General features: G+C 39.1%; 1 protein-coding gene and 1 pseudogene across 13 annotated transcripts in view; one reads left to right on the top strand and one right to left on the bottom strand.

Annotated features, from left to right (window-relative positions):
- EHBP1 (EH domain binding protein 1) overlaps positions 1 to 16148 on the top strand; it is a 416128-nt gene that overhangs the window by 180794 nt on the left and 219186 nt on the right. The gene's annotated exons all lie outside the window — the stretch shown is intronic.
- LOC308255861 (protein Abitram-like) lies at positions 666 to 13547 on the bottom strand (annotated as a pseudogene). The gene is made up of 4 exons: positions 13408 to 13547; positions 6113 to 6205; positions 5138 to 5189; positions 666 to 1253 (listed from the first exon to the last, which is right to left on the bottom strand). The product of its transcript is annotated as a protein Abitram-like (transcript).

Genomic DNA, 16148 nt, shown 5'->3' with positions numbered 1-16148 from the left:
ATTTTTCAAAGCCTTTCATGTTGTCTCTAATATAAGAAGCCACAGTATTAGATTTCTGCTTTGTTTCAGAGAGGAAGGCCATCCTGCAGCATAAAGACTAGAAAAGGTACACTCCATACATTGACTCTCCTCTACAGCCTGGAGAGGATTTGGTGCAGAAGGGGTGGGACTAGACTTTTGGTAGTGAAACACTGAAGCAAACTGGCTAAGATAGGTCAGCTGTTGTTTCTTTTATCCTCAAACTGATGGAAGTTTAAGCAAAAGCAATTAACCATGCCATAACATTCAAATGGAAGTATGTAAAAATGTAGTATGTACTAATGAGTTATAGGATGGGTAAATTATTTTTACTTGCTACTTAAAACTTGTGTCTTCTTTTCCAAATTTTCCTCAAAATGCTCTGCTTGTTTTTAATCAGAAAAACACCCCTGGGTTATTAGTTTTTAGAAAGAGAAAAGCAAAAAAGGAGCAGCCTGGGTCCATGGCAGCTCAGATCTGAGAGGCTAAAGACAAATGGGAACCAAGGTTTGTTATGCAAGAGAAAGAAAAAAACAAAAACAGGCTTTCCTGCAGCATGCTGGCTGTGGAGTATGCTTCTGTCATATGGTAGTACTTCTTTAGTGCACAGATCCAGTGCTGCATTGCTTTTTATGCCATCTCAATCCTCACGATGTGGCTATTGTGGAATTACTACGTTTTACCACAACTTCTTCATATTATTTTTGTGTCAGTAACCCTTCTGTTATGCTTTTACTTCGAATATGGGCAACACAACTGCAGTGTAACCATCAGTGGATGGCTTCTCTTGAAGAATAGAAAGAAGGCTTATGGAGAATATTTCGTTCACTTCTATCAGCCGTCCTTGAACACAGTTAGATATAGTATATTCTTTCCCATCTGAGCAGTAAATCTTACACAGAAGTGCAAGTTCTGTTAGAAACTGTGCCCCCATTTAAATTTCCCAGAGACCCTGTTTTGAAGTCTGCTACAGTTGGTACTGATTTGATAGGAAATGCTTTTGTTTTTCCACTTTGAAGAACTGGATGAGATTCTGCCAATGTGATGACACATATTCAGTTGGAATGCTGTAGTATATAGTGGTCCTCACAGGGTTTTCCTTTGACGTCTACTTTGTACTAGCAAGTGAAGTAACAATCCACAAGTGACAGCACCACGGACTCCATGGCCACCCGCTTGGTAGCTATGGTGACTTGGGGCACCGCTACCTCTGCCCTCAGAGACCCAAGCGCTTCCTCTCAATAGTTTTTATGTTAGTCATGTGTATCCCATAATTGGATGTCCCTTCTCCTTTTTGTAGTGATGGCAGTGGTGATGTTTCAATTTTGAAGCCATAGGGATGATACTTTCTTTAACCCTAGATTGTCTTAATGTATTATGGTATCCCTCAAAAATGTCACTTGCCTTATGTTTTAAAAATGGTATAGTCTGTCTCTGGTGATAGATAAAGCAGATTTCCTATCTTTTATTTTATTTTATTTTTCTTTAATGTCATTTTAATACCAAATCTGTAGTGACTCTTTAAAGAATGTTAATACCAGATTTTTGTTTTTAATGGTTTGAGGATGGTATCTCAGCTGCATGGTATATAAAAACCCAGGTCTGTTTCCTACAATTGCTGGTTAAGAAATTTTAAAGACCATCCAATTGTGTTTTATATTTGACTAGAGGCCTGATAATTCACACAAGAGTAGGCCTTCCTTCCCCTGGCTGCTGGCACCAGCTTCCCTCTGGCATCCGGGTCCCATGCTTCCCTCACTACCAAATTATAGAGAAACTAGAGGCCCGGTGCACGAAATTCGTGCACAGGGGTGTGTGTCCCTCAGCCCAGCCTGCACCCTTTCCAATCTGGGACATCCCTCTCACAATCCAGGACTGCTGGCTCCCAACTGCTCACCTGCCTGCCTTCCTGATTGCCCCTAGCCGCTTCTGCCTGCCAGCCTGATCACCCCCTAACCACTCCCCTGCCAGCCTGATTGATGCCTAACTGCTCCCCTGCCAGCCTGTTTGCCCCAAACTGCCCTCCCGTGCAGGCCTGGTCACCCCTAACTGCCCTCCCCTGCAGGCCTGGTCCCCCCCGTCCCCCAACTGCTCTCCCCTGCAGGCCTGGGTCCCCCGCAACTTCCCTCCTCTGCCGGCCTGGTCACCCCCAACTTCCCTCCTCTGCCGGCCTGGTCATCCCTAACTGCCCTCCCTTGCAGGCCTGGTCCCTCCCAACTGCCCTCCCCTGCTGGCCTGATCACCCACAACTGCCCTCCCTTGCAGGCCTGGTCCCTCCCAACTACTCTCCCCTGCTGGCCACCTTGTGACGGCCGTCTTGTGTCCACATGGGGGCAGCCATCTTTGACCACATGGGGGCAGCCATCTTGTGTGTTGGAGTGATGGTCAATTTGCATATTACTCTTTTATTAAATAGGATGACCACATTCTGTCACAAACAGATATTTTTAAAATGAGAATTCTTTAGCATGCCGAACCAAAGCAGTATATAACAATCTGTTCTGTAAGGTCCAAGAAGGAGGCTTTGAGCTCGTCATTGAGGCATTCCAACCATCACCTTACATGAAAGGTTCAGTAAAACGATATACACAACATTCATAAGGCAAGATTCAGTTACCTTTCTACTCAGCATCAGGCAACCAGAAGTGCTCCCAAACCAATGGCAAGGTACAGGATTGGTAAAGGATCAACTCTGGAGACCATCTGTAAATGTAAAGGCTATACGCTTTGCTGGATGTTTATAACCTATTTATTCAAGGGTGGAAAATAACTATAAAGTATTTATCTAATTTACAAATCCTAATATTTAATATCAGTGAACCCCATTTCTGATAGTTACTGTGCAAATTAGCAATGTCTTAAGTGTTGATCACAATATGAAGAAAATAAGTACTTGTGGTTACTGCCTCTAGAGGGTAGCTGTCCGATACAGTGCTCCCCTTCATGTGGTTTCTCAGTTAGGACATTTGACTGCCCTTGAAGGTGAAGTTTAACTAAACTAACTTACGAATTCATTCCTATCACACCATGTATTCTGGTTGGATTACAGAGATCATAACAGGAGTGTTGTTAAATATTTAAAAGAGAAGAAATATATATATTTGTTTGTGCTATAGGATCGGGGCTGGCCTTAGGTCATGCATTCTTTTTTTAAATTTTTTCTTATTGTTTAAAGCAGTGGTCGGCAAACTCATTAGTCAACAGAGCCAAATATCAACAGTACAACAATTGAAATTTCTTTTGAGAGCCAAATTTTTTAAACTTAAACTTCTTCTAACACCACTTCTTCAAAATAGACTTGCCCAGGCCGTGGTATTTTGTGGAAGAGCCACATTCAAGGGGCCAAAGAGCCGCATGTGGCTCACGAGCCACAGTTTGCCGACCACGGCCTTAGAACATCTACTGAAAACTAATGGAAAATTCTGATAGTGTAGTTCCTGGTTAAGGTTAAAAAATATCTATATAAAAGCCCAAGCGACCATTGCAACTGAACGGGCGACCAAACAGGCTGCGTGGGGCGACCAGACTGGCAGAGGGGTTACCAAACGACCGAGCAGCAGGCTGCGTGGGGTGACCCAGCTGGCAGGGGGGTTAGTGAGGGGTGACCAAAAGACTGAGCAGCAGGCTGCGTGGGGTGACCCAGCTGGCAGGGGGGTTAGTGAGGGGTGACCAAAAGACTGAGCAGCAGGCTGCGTGGGGTGACCCGGCCGGCAGGGGGGTTAGTGAGGGGCGACCAAACGACCGAGCAGTAGGCTGCGTGGGGTGACCCGGCCGGCAGGGGGGTTAGTGAGGGGCGACCAAACGACCGAGCAGTAGGCTGCGTGGGGCGACCAGGCCAGCAGGAGGGTTAGTGAAGGGCGACCAAACAACTGAGCAGTAGGCTGCATGGGATGACCAGGCCAGCAGAGGGGGCAATTGGGGGCAATCAGGCTGGCAGGCAGAGGCAGTTAGGGGTGATCAGGCAGGCAGGCAGGTGAGCGGTTTGGAGCCAGCGGTCCAGGATTTTGAGAGGGATGTCCGATTGTGAGAGGGATGTCCCTGGGATCGGGCCTAAACTGGCAGTCGGACATCCCCCAAGGGGTCCTAGATTGGAGAGGGTGCAGGCTGGGCTGAGAGGACCCTTCCCCCCCCCCCCCCCCCGCCGTGCACCGGGTCTCTAGTATATATAAAATAGTATGAGTACGCTTTTAGTGGCTTTCTTTAGGGTTTTAGCAGTAGGGGTTGATATAACTGCTCTTTAGCAACTTTGAAGAAGACTTAACTTGAGGGTAGGACACTGTAATAATTTTTTTTTTTTTTTTTACAACTTACAATTGGTTTAGACCTTTGACTGGAATACTTTAACTTGTATTTTTTATTTGGATTTTTTAGAGAGCTGTTAGATTTCATTCTAAAATCAATATATTTTTATAAATGTTTTTGAGTACATATCTAAATATATTTTTAACAATTCTTTCAATTCACATTTGTGCTACCAGATTCTTCCATCCAACCATCTAAGTTGGTTATTTTAGCTGACATGTTTTCTAATTAAGTCTTTGAGGTTGAGAGAGCTCCCTGTGGCATGTCTGCTTTAGCAGTTAATTGCTCCATGGACTCCAAATTAAATTCTGTATTATTCCAGTTTGGTCTGCTGATGAAGCAATGATCTTTTCACCACGGCCTGAGAAATGCAGGGCTTGTGACAGCTCAAAGGACCAGCATCACAGTTTTGGAAAAGTTAGTTTGACTTTTAGATTGACTTTTTCTCATTTGAAAATAAAATTTAAGTTATCACAGAGTTAAATGAGAGAATACCAGGCACATAATAGGCTCTCAATAAGTATTTTAAAGAATAAATAAAGCAAAATTATTGGCCTTGATACTGTGGTGTACCAAGTTATTGTTACTATTTTTTTTATTTTTTTTAGAAATAACAAGGTATTGGGCATTTTTAGGTGAAATTTGATTGAAAAGTACCAGGAAACAAATGTGATAACTTTCTGTTAAGGATGGCATAAGGTGTTTTTGCATTAGGGCCAAGGTTGGATTAAGAAACCTTTAAAAGGTCCCTTCTAACTCCACATTACCTCATTTGACCATTTTGGTTCTTGAGTCAATAGAGAAAATGGTTATTTACACAGATACTTGGGTGTGTTAGTTTTTTACTCTGAAATAGTTCACATAGTCGACTATAAAATAAAGGGTAAGATCTAATAACTAAGACTTTTAAGCATGAATCTGGTCACATGACTTTAGAATGCTATTCAGAATTCTTGGTTGCCTTGATTCAGTTGTACAGAATCAGAATTTAGAGTTCTGATGGAGAAGAATGAGCAGAATCAGGCATTAGACTGTGAGACTCTAGACTGGCATGTGCTACAAGCATTGATTTATCATTACTTGCTTATGGCAGCGCTGAGACATAGCATCTAAACAGACAAAACAAGGGAATGGTATGGTTGCATTGATTATCACAGGTTCACATCTAAAGAATTCCAATAAAATAAATTCTCAAATAATCCTAATAAGTTACTAAGAATTGCTAAATTGAAGAGGTTAGGTCAATGTGAGATAAGTGAACATTGTTTTGATGGCTATTTCTTTTATCAGAATGATTAGTTCTGTACTTATAAAATTCAGATGAAGACTTCTGCTTCTGGCAATGTGATAGAATAGATAGTATGAATAACTCTCCTATTGGAAAACAGATAAAAGCTTGGGTAAAATAGGACCAAATGATCTTTATGAATGCACTCCTAAAATGACACAGATAGAAAGAATCCAAAGAATTTTTTTTAAATATATTTTATTGATATTTTACAGAGAGGAAGGGAGAGGGATAGAGAGCCAGAAACATCGATGAGAGAGAAACATCGACCAGCCGCCTCCTGCACACCTCCCACTGGGGACGTGCCCGCAACCAAGGCACATGCCCCCGACCGGAATTGAACCCGGGACCCTTCAGTCCGCAGGCCGACGCTCTATCCACTGAGCCAAACCGGTTTCGGCAAGAATTTTTTTTTTAATTGAAAGCAGGAAGTCTAGAAGATAAGCATTCATCATAGCTTTCCCACTGAGGGTTTCTACTGAACTAGTGATTTACTGCTCTTACCACTGCATGGAGATGTCAAAAAAGTCTAGCACTTCCCATTTCCCCAAGATGGAACGTCTAATAAGATCCCCTTGTTGCACAAAGCAGACACCCCTATTTGGAAGAATAACAGGTCACAAATAGCCAAAGACACTCTTTAAAAAATTTTTTTTTAAAATAGGTTTTTATTGATTTTTAGAAAGAGAGCAAGGGAAAGGGATAGAGATAAACTTTGATCAGCTACCTTCTACATGCCACCAATGGGGATCAAGCCCACAACCCAGGCATGTATCCTGACCAGAATGGAACCAGTGACCTCTTGGTTCATGGGTCGATGCTCAGCCACTGAGCCACACCGGCCAGGCCAAAGACTCTTGAAGTATGAAAATAAGGAGAGGAACCATGAGAATGTAGTTATTCATGTTATAATCAGTTAATTCCTTATTAGTTATTATAAAATCTTTATTTTATGCTGTACAGAGGAAACATTCACCTATTGCTTATATTGTAAACACTTGAATACCAGTGAGAATATATTGAGGTGGAGAATTTATTTCAGGTCTAGCAAGAATGTAGGGGGGGTCTATGCATAAATTTTAATAACTACATTGCTATATTACTGTAGTAACTACTTAACTAGAGACATGACTTTAAAGCAAACATCCTGCATGGTGTTCTGCATTTGTTTTCCTCATTTCAACACTGCTGATTCTGGATAGACTATTTGTAATATTAGTGTAATAAACCATGTTAAATGGCTCATAAATATTAATAATAAACATTATTCATTAAGCACCTACTATATGCTAACTGCTCATATGTTGTCCCAAGGATTTCTATAGGATATACTTCTAGGATGGAAATTGCTGAGTTGTAAGGTATACGTGTTCAACTTTACAAGGTAAGGTCAAATTACCCTCCAAAGTGGCTGATCAATTGAAATTCTCTCCTGCAGTGTAAGAGAGTTTGCATTGTCCTTATTAACACTTGGTATCGTCCAACATTTAAAAATATTTATGAATCTGAGAGTGTGAAACTGAGGTTCAGATACATGAAGAAATATGCCAAAGGTAAAACAGGGAGTAAGTGCTGGTGCCACATACAATAGGCTGGATTTCAAAGAAATGGAAATATATAGGTTGATTCTTTTTTATAACAATGAGAATAGTTATTAAAAATGGGAGTGAGATTTCTTAAGTATGATAATGTTACATAAGAACTTCCTTAGGGGGAACTATTTCTTTTTATTTATTTATTTTTATTTTACAACAGAACATACTTTAATATCTATGAAAGAAGTATATATTACATGCTATTTTAAATGATATCTTCAAAATGGAACAAATACCTTGTTAAATATTGTTTTACTTTTCAGTGATACTATATCATGTTCCAGAATACTAAATTGTTTAGTGCAAAATTTAGATGTGATTCCATGGACATTTTTTTTTATTGTCTAAAGTTTTACATATGTCTCCTTTTTCCCCAATTGACCCCCCACCCCCAGGCATTCCCACTCCGGGCAAGCCTCCACCGCCCCAGTGTCTGTGTCCATTGGTTATGCTAATATGCATGCATACAAGTCCTTTGGTTGTTTTCTAACCCCCCCTTCCCTACCATTTATCTGTAGATGGATCTATTCTTATTCATCAAATTATGTTGATCATTATATCCCACATATAAGTGAGATCATGTGATATTTATCTTTCTCCGGCTGGCTTATTTCGCTTAGCATAATATTTTCCAGTTCCATCCATGTTGTTGCAAATGTTAAAAGTTCCTTCTTTTTTATAGCGGCATAGTATTCCATTGTGTAGATGTACAACAGTTTTTTAATCCACTCATCTGCTGATGGGTACATAGGCTATTTCCAAATCTTAGCTATTGTAAATTGTGCTGCTATGAACATAGGGGTGCATATATCCTTTCTGATTGGTCTTTCTGGTTTCTTGGGATATAGTCCTAGGAGTGGTATTACGGGGTCAAATGGGAGTTCCATTTTTAACTTTTTGAGGAAACTCCATACTGTCTTCCACAGTGGCTGCATCAGTCTGCATTCCCACCAGGAGTGCAGGAGGGTTCCTTTTTCTCCACATCCTTGCCAGCACTTGTCATGTGTTGATTTGTTGATGATTACCATTCTGACAGGTGTGAGATGGTATCTTATTGTTGTTTTGATTTGCATCTCTCGGATGATTAATGACTTTGAGCACATTTTCATATATCTCTGGGCCTCTTTCGAAAAGTGTCTATTTAGATCCTTTGACCATTTTTGATTGGATCATTTATCTTCCTTTTGTTAAGTTGTATGAGTTCTTTGTAAATTTTAGAGATTAAGCCCTGATCGGAAATATCATTAGCAAATATGTTCTCCCATGCAGTGGGCTTTCTTGTTGTTTTGTTGATGGTTTCTTTTGCTGTGCAGAAGCTTTTTATTTTTATGTAGTCCCATTTGTTCATTTTCTCCTTAGTCTCCATTGCCCTAGGAAGCTGTGTCTGTAAAGATATTGCTGTGACATATGTCTGCTATTTTGCTGCCTATGGAGTCTTGTAGGATTTTTATGGTTTCCCATCTTACATTCAAGTCCTTTAGCCATTTTGAGTTTGTTTTTGTGTATGGTGTAAGTTGGTGATCTAGTTTCATTTTTTTTGCATGTATCTGTCCAAATTTCCCAGCACTATTTATTAAAGAGATTGTTTTGACTCCATTGTATGCTCTTGCCTCCTTTGTCAAATATTAATTGAGCATAATGTCTTGGGTTGATTTCTGGGTTCTCTGTTCAGTTCCATTGGTCTATATGTCTGTTCTTGTGCCAGTACCAGGCAGTTTTGAGAACCATGGCTTGGTAATATAGCTTGACATCTGGTATTGAGATCCCACTTACTTTGTTCTTCTTTCTCAGGATTGCTGTGGCTATTTGGGGTCTTTTTTTATTCCAGATGAATTTTTGGAGAGTTTGTTGTAGGTCTTTGAAATATGCCATTGGTATTTTAATGGGGATTGCATTGAATCTGTAGATTGCTTTGGGTAGTATGGACATTTTAATGATGTTGATTCTACCAATCCATGAACATGGTATGTTCTTCCATTTGTTTATGTCTTCCTCTATCTCTTTTTTCAGACCAGGTCTTTTGTTTGCTGGAAGATTTTTGATCGCTGCTTCAATTTCTTCGGTAGTTATCTGCCTATTAGGTTTTTTTATTCTTCCTTATTGAGTTTTGTATTTTTCTAAGAATATGTCCATTTCATTTAGGTTATCCATTTTGTTGGAATAGAGTTGTTCATAGTATTTTTTCATAATCGTTTGTATTTCTGTGGGATCGGTTGTTACTTCACCTCTTTCATTTCTGATTTTGTTTATTTGGGTCCTCTCTTTGCTTCTTGGTGAGCCTGGCTAGAGATTCATCAATCTTGTTTATCCTTTCAAAGAACCAGCTCTTGGTTTTGTTGATCTTTTGTATCGTTTTTTTTTGTCTCTATGTTGTTTATCTCCCTTCTCATCTTTATTATTTCCTTCCTTCTGCTTATGCTGGGCTTTTCTTGTTGCTCTCTTTCTAACTCCTTGAGTTGTATGGTTAGATAATTTAGTACCATTGTTTCCTGTTTTTTGAGGTAGGCCTGTAGTGCTGTGAACTTCCCTCTCAAGACTGCTTTCACTGTGTCCCATAGATTTTTGAATTGTTGTGTTTTCATTGTCATTAGTGGCCATGATGCTTTTTATTTCTTCTTTGATCTCTTTGGTTACCCAAACATTGTTTAATAGCATGCTATCTAGCCTCCAGGTGTTTGATTTTTTTTTAATTGTTTTTATTGTAGTTGATTTCTAGTTTTATGCCATTGTGATCTGAGAAGATGCTTGATATGATTTCTATCTTGAATTTGGAGAGACTTTGCCTGTGTCCCAATATGTGGTCTGTCTTTGTAAATGACCCATGTGCACTTGAGAAGAATGTATATTCTGTGGCTTTGGGGTGAAATGTTCTGAAGATGTCAGTTAATTCCATCTGATCTAGTGAGTCCTCTAGGATTGATCTTTCTTTGCTGATTTTTTAAAAATATATATTTTATTGATTTTTTTACAGAGAGGAAGGGGGAAGGATAGAGAGCTAGAAACATCAGATGAGAGAGAAACATCAATCAGCTGCCTCCTGCACACCTCTCACTGGGTATGTGCCCGCAACCAAGGTACATGCCCTTGACCAGAATCGAACCTGAGACCCTCCAGTCCACAGGCTGACACTCCATCCACTGAGCCAAACTGGTCAGGGCACTTTGCTGATTTTTTTGTTTAGAGGATTTGTCCAGTGGTGTTAGTGGGGTATTAAAGTTCCCTAGTATGACTGTATTGCTGTCAATCTCTCCCTTGATATCCTCCAGAAGTTTTTTTATGTATTTGGGTGCTCCTGTATTGCTTGCATATATGTTTATCAGAGTTATATCTTCTTGTTGAATTGCTCCCTTTAGTATTATGGAGTGGCCTTCCTTATCTCTTGTTATGGCCTTCACTTTGAGGTCTAATTTGTCAGATATAAGTATTGCTACCCCAGCTTTTTGTTTCATTTCCATTCACCTGGAAAACCTTTTTCTATCCCTTCACCATCAGTCTGTGTGAGTTCTTTGTTCTCAGGTGGGTTTCCTGTAGACAGAAGATATATGGGTCATTTTTTCTTATCCACTTAGCTACCCTATGTCTTTTGATTGGGGCATTTAATCCATTTACATTTAAAGTTATTATTGATAGTTACTTGTTTGTCGCCATTTTTATTCTTTATGCCTGTGTTTCTTCTTCCCTTCCTATTTCTTCTTTTTACAGTAGACCCATTAGCATTTCTTGCATTGCTAGTTTGGTGGTAATAAACTCCCTTAGTCCTTTTTTGTCTGTGAAGCTCCTGATTTCACCCTCAATTTTGATTGATAGCCTTGCTGGGTACAGTATTCTTGGATTCAGACCCTTCCTTTGCATGACTTTGTATATTTTATTCCATTCCCTTATGGCCTGATGTGTTTCTGTTGAGAAATCAGTCGCTAATCTGATGGGGGATCCTTTGTAGGCAACTTTCTGTCTCTCTCTGGCAGCTGTTAAGATTCTTGCTTTGCCGTTGGTGTTTGCCAATTTAATTATAATGTGTCTTGGTGTCGATCTTTTGGGGTTCAAGATACTAATAACCCCAAATAAAGGTGACCACCAGAGATAAGAGAGTTAGGGGATAGAACAGAGTGCAAAAATGATATTGAGAAAAGGAAAAAATGTAAGAGAGAAAAGAAAGAGAAGAAAAAAGAAGGGGGTAAAAAAATATGTATATGAGGAGAAAACTCCAATAAAACAACAACTAATCCAAAAAAATGCAAACAACAAACACCCAGAGATGAATGCAAACTACAAACAACAACTAATCCAAAATATGTAAACTACAAACCCCCAAACAACAAACACCCAGATGAATCTAAGGAAGCAGAGCTTATTTCCATAAGGTAAGGTCAAGGAATTGAATGAATGGGGAAATAGCCACAATTCAGTATAGAACAGGTAGAAAGAGAATGAGTGCATAAGAAAAAAAGTAAAAAGCTAAATACAAAAAATGTATATTAAAGTATCTATACACAAGAAAATTAATATATATATAAAACTTTTCCCCTTCTTTAATCTATCTACCTATGTATTCGTTTACTATTGGAAAAGGAGAATAGAGAGTAGATAGGCCTAAGTTTGTGATTGAAATTAGTTAAGCTATTAGTAGAAGAAGAGAACCAATGAGAAGAGGAAAAAACTGAAGTAAAAATTTAAAAAAAGAAAAAAACAACAAAAACAAACAAGCAATAAAAATCATACTAATCAACAATCAATCAAACAACACCAAGACATAGAAAGGGAAAAAAAGGAATAAAAAGAAAATTTAGATAGTGAAGAAAGAGAAGAGAGAAGTGTGTATCGACTTGGAGCAGGGGAGCAGAAATTAGATATATGAGTAAGATCAATTTTTCACAGGGAGTAAAGAGAAAGGATTCAGTAAAACTAAAGCAGGAACAGGGTAAGAGAAACAGGACAAAAGGGGAAAGTGAGGAAGAGAGTGTTAGAATAAAGGAAAAATTGAGATAGAGTAAAATAATGCTAAAGGAAAAATAAAAATAGAATGTAGAACACTAATCTCAAAATAAAATAAAATAACAAAAAAAAAATAGCCCTAACTGGTTTGGCTTGGTGGATAGAGCATCGGCCTGCGGACTGAGGGTTCCAGGTTCAATTCCGGTCAAGGACATGTACCTTGGTTGCGGGCACATCCCCAGTGGGGGTGGGGGGGATGTGCAGGAGGCAGCTGATCAATGTTTCTCTCTCATTGATGTTTCTAACTCTCTATCCCTCTCCCTTCCTCTCTGTAAAAAAAATCAATAAAATATATTTTTAAAAAAATTTTTTTTAAATAAAACAAAACTTTTTAAAAAGGTAAAATAGTAGTAGTAGTAATACTAATTAAAAATAAAAATATAATAAAAAAGGTAAAATCAAGTGAGAAAAAAAATTTAGTTTCTCAAGTAAAAGATAAAAAATAAAAATGTGAAGTAGTGAAGGTTGTTCACTTCCTCTACTGTTCTGCTTGGCAGGTCTGTTTCCTGTCAGGTAGACAGCACAGTATTGAAGTTCCCTGCGCTTCACCACTCCTCTGTGTCATGAGCCACAACCCTGTTTTCAAGCAGTTGGGGTCTTTGTTTCTCAGCCTGCCTTTAGTTATATTTACACAAGAATCAGTTTCTGATACAACCCCTGGGTGGCAGTGTTGCTGTATTGATATCCAGTGCTAAAAGGCCCCTTCCCTACTCAGTGGTTAGATTGCTTTCCCTGCAGTACTCAATACTGGGTTGGGGGAATAGACTGCCCTTGAGCTGGTTTTCTGCTCATCTCTCCCCACTCTGAACCCCAGGTTCCACAAAAACAGCTTTCCTCTGCAGTCTTGGTGAGTGTTTTTTAATTGGAAGATCCTATGTACTGACTTAGCAATCAAAAGCAAGGATTTAAAAAGAAAAAGAAGAGAAAAAAAAGCCACAGGATGCGCGCAGACTCGTGTCTTTTTCCCCCTGGCATTCTGCAGCCGGTATACTGGTAGAACTTTAGGCTGCCTTTCTGGGCCCAGCCCTGCTGTGGGTTAATTTCTATAGTCCCCTTCTGCCAGCAGCACTATGGACCCCCTTCCACATTCGAGGGCTACACTGACCCCAACAGCCGCAGATTTCATGGGGCGCAGTCTTCCTCTGAAACTCTATTTTCCGCTACGCACGTTTTGCACGCGTTTCTTTCTCCTGCCTGGACCCCACATCTCACCTTTCCCTAGGTGATATCTGACCTTTCCGTCCACAGATTTCTTCACCAGCTGTATTTAATTCACCAATTCCGGGTGGATGTAATCGATGTAATTGATTCAGCTGCTCCTTATCTGCTCTGTGAGAAGGTGCAGGGCTCATCCGCGTATTTGCGCTGCTTTGTCTCCTCCTGGACAGACTTTTTAGGTGCCCACGGTCAGAGAGCTGGAGTCCTGGTGTTCCTGGGTTTGCAGCTGAGGCAGCTTGTCCCTGATATTTGTGGTTGTAGGGTCCTGGGAGGTACCCGAGGTCTCCCTGGTTGAAGGTAAGGCTGGGCTTCAGATCACCGCCACTCTCCCCTTCAAGATGGTGCAGTCTCTGCAGCAGAGCCAGCCACTCCGGGAGAGATTTCAGCAGCAGAGTGGCTGCTTGGCCAGAGGAGCCCCATCCAGCTGTCACCAACAATTCCTTGGAATATAGCTGTCCCTCACTCACAAATATAGACACTTGCCACACATCCACGCACTCTCCTTTCATTCTCTCACTCACACACTATCTTGCAGCCTGCTGTCCCCTCGGCAGCCATCTTGGATCTCTCAGGGGGGAACTATTTCTGAAAGTGTGATTTTATTTATTTTATTTTTAATTTATTGATTTTGAGAGAGAGAAGCATCAATTTGTTGTTCCACTTACTTATATATGCATTCATTGGTTGATTCTTGTATGTACTCTGACTGGTGATTGAAGCTGAAACCTTGACATATCAGCATGATGCTCTAACCAACCAACTGATTTATCTGGCCAGGACCTAAAAGTGTAATTTTGGATTAACTAGATCAGAATCACCTGGTCGTAGTGAGTTTTTTGGGGGGTGGGGGGTGATGGTAATGAGGAGGAGAAGTACTTAATACTACTATTTTTAGAAAACGCAGGGCTTATCTCTAGATTTACTAATTTAGGATCTCTAGGAATGGGAGATAGGCATCAGAATTTTTAACAAGCTCTTCTAGTTTTATTTCTGTTTTTTAATAAACCCTAAAGTTTAAAGCTGCTTTAGGGATTTTGAAGTAATTCCCAAAATACTGCCTAATTCACTAACACGTGTATAAACATGGGATCAGAGGCAGAAACTTAAACCTACACATATGTAATCACTCACTTCTTATTGACTTTTGTCATCTAACTTTCTCTAAGAATTTGCTATTTTTCTCTTATTTTTGTTCTCTTGTCTAATCTGCATGCGATATGTTAGCATTAGGACTCTGGCATCAATAACAGTAATTCTCTCTAAACTTTCCCTGCCTGGCTGGTCCTTACTCCCTTAAAGAGGACTATAGGATGTAAAAGATATGCTCATCTAGCAATGCAATCAGTTAATTCATTCTTTATAGAACTGTTGATAGCAATTATACCAGTCTTGGATGGGTAAAGATTTGGACTCAATGGTTATAAAAGTGAAGATTTGTGAAGCTGGGGTTTCCACTAGCTGAAGAATTAGTAGAAACACCATCCAAACCCCTTCTCCCAAAGACATAAACTTTAATGAGATCCTGTGATAATATCAGGAATGGATATTGTAGACTCAAAGGAGCTCTATACTGCTTACCTGCCCAAATCTTATAAGCGCTGTTTTTGTTATTGCTGAGCAAATTTTTGCTTTTAATTAAGTAGTATAGCTCATTTTGTTTAGAATTTAATAATTTTATTTCCTGTGGGGTTTTTTTTCAGACACACCAATTTACCAAATAGTTAAAAATTCCCTAAGTTCAGCAGAAAACCTTTTCTGCATAACTTTTATCTAAAAAAATGAAGTCCACAGATTGTTAATCATCTAGACTCTAGATTTTGCAGGAATCATCCTTAAACTGGGCTTTCAAAATTATGTGCATTTCCAAGTTATCTTATGTTTTATAGTTTTATTATTTGGTTATAAAATTAGATAATTACTATTAAGGGATCAATGTCAAAATTTATGAAATAGATGTTTAACAAAATCTGAAAATAATATGTGGTACATTGTATGTTATGCTTTCAAAAGAGGTTTTAAGTTGTATACTATATGTAGAAGTTGTTAGCTATTCAAAAGGTACAATAAGAGATTATTGTTCATATCATTGTAATCAGCTGATACTCCCTGATCGTACTTTTTCATTTTGCACATTGTCAGAACCTTGGACCTTAATCTTATTCTTTGATTGACAGTAGCGACCAGGGAAAGATCACTTGTATTGTTTGGGATAGTCACATCTGCTCAACTTGATTCAGTTGAGGGTATTTGCATATTCTTAAGTATTTCTTCTGAGAGAACCTAAATCCTTCTCAAGTGCTTGATGCTTTTTTGAAATTCATTCATAAGGTATCTACATGCACTAATAGTTCTGTATAATATTGCTGTGCATAATCTGACAGATAAGACCACATTTTAAAACAAGGTATTCTTTAGGGATGCTATATTACATTTTTTACTTGTTCTGCTCGTAGAAATGTCAAAAATTTTTAAAAGGCTGTTTCAATGTTTTGATTAAATTAGTATATCCTAATTTTAGACAAGTTTGTCAATCATAAGACAAATAAAGATTTATTAAATAATTCAAATGGTAATGGTGGTTTTTCCTGCCTTGGTAATTTTATAGAAAACCAATGTAGAGCTTGAATGGATTTGTTTAATCTCCTTATTTTATAGGGAAGGTTACTGAGGCTCAAGTTACTGATTTACTCATGGTCATGTAGTTTGGAAATTAAGCCTTATTTTAGGTCTTAACT

Source organism: Plecotus auritus, assembly GCF_963455305.1.
Source record: "Plecotus auritus genome assembly, chromosome: 8".
Lineage (NCBI taxonomy): Eukaryota > Metazoa > Chordata > Mammalia > Chiroptera > Vespertilionidae > Plecotus > Plecotus auritus.
The sequence above is the reverse complement of the archived record's forward strand: the minus strand, read 5'-3'. Positions and strand labels throughout refer to the sequence as shown.